This window comes from Natrix helvetica (genome assembly GCF_964273705.1).
Source record: "Natrix helvetica genome assembly, chromosome: 6".
In the NCBI taxonomy this organism is placed as follows: domain Eukaryota; kingdom Metazoa; phylum Chordata; class Lepidosauria; order Squamata; family Natricidae; genus Natrix; species Natrix helvetica.
In genome coordinates this window covers 84,067,886-84,069,274 of record NC_138553.1, presented here as the reverse complement: position 1 = coordinate 84,069,274, position 1,389 = coordinate 84,067,886, and positions in this window count along the sequence as shown.

The following is a 1,389-nucleotide window of genomic DNA, read 5'->3' as shown; positions in this document are numbered from 1 at the left end:
TCCCGATCCTGAGAAAGTCTTGGTATTAATGCAAAGGGATTCTACTACACCATATCTGAAAGGAAGCTCCCATGGGGCAGGGTTTCTTCTTCTTCTGCTGATTACCATAACTCTAGTTTTTTAAAGCTACTGTTTTTTTTTACATCTGTTTTATTGCATTTTAAATCACACTAATCTTCATGCCACAAATGTAATTTTCACATTCTTTCCTTACTTTTGGAAACAATTTTACCTGTTTCTCTCTCCCTCCCTCCCTCCCTCCCTCCCTCTCTCTCTCTCTCTCTCTCTCTCTCTCTCTCTCTCTCTCATCTACCTACCTACATACCTACCTACCTATCAAGATCATGTGAAGGGTTAATAACACTTTATAAGGCCTTAGTAAGGCCACACCTGGAATCCTGCATTCAGTTTTGGTCGCCACGATGTAGAAAAGACGTGGAGACTCTAGAAAGAGTGCAGAGAAGAGCAAGAAAGGGGACTGGAGACAAAAGCATATGAAGAATGGTTGCAGGAACTGGGTATGTCTAGTTTAATGAAAAGAAAGAAGTTGTGAATGTTCCAACACCAGAAATTTTTAAGAAAAGTTTGGACAACTATTTGCCTAAAATGGCATAGGGTCTCCTGCCAGAGCAGGAGGTTGGACTAGAAGACCTCCAAGGTCCCTTCCAACTCTGTTATTCTCTTATTCCGCTAAATTAGGCTCTTAAATAAAACAGCTTACATAAAGGTAAACCGATTGATACTCCTCCAATATTTTCCGGCAGTAGAAAGCAGAAGCCAAGTAGTAATCACAAACAGCGTCACACTGGCTTTGCACTCTCTGTTAGCGCTTTCTCTTTTTAAATTATTACTGTAAAGTTTCTAAAAGTGAATGTGTTAAGTCTTCTGCTTCATACCGATGGGGCAGGAGACTTTAGAATTACAGATCAGGTGGTGAAAGCATCTTCTCTTGGGTAAGATCATCATACCTGTCTGATAAAGAAAGGGTTAAGATTTTCAGACAACTTTGGATATATTTGCCAGCCGTTAAATGTTGCCAGGAGTTAGCAGTTGGTCCTGGAGTTAGAAGTGAGATGAAAGTTTGCAAATTTTTGTCTGTCGCCTATTTAGCTGTCCAATCAGCTAGTTTCTAGATGATAGATAGATGATAGATAATGATAGATAGGTAGACAGACAGACAGACAGACAGACAGACAGACAGACAGACAGACAGACAGACAAACAGATAGATGATATGTAGATAAGATGAAAGACAGATAGACAGACAGACATTGATAGATAGATGATAGATAGATGATAGATAAATGACAGACAGACAGACAGACAGACAGACAGACAGATATATTTAACCTCTTGTCTGGCAATCAAACTCTCTTTCGATGTGTAGCT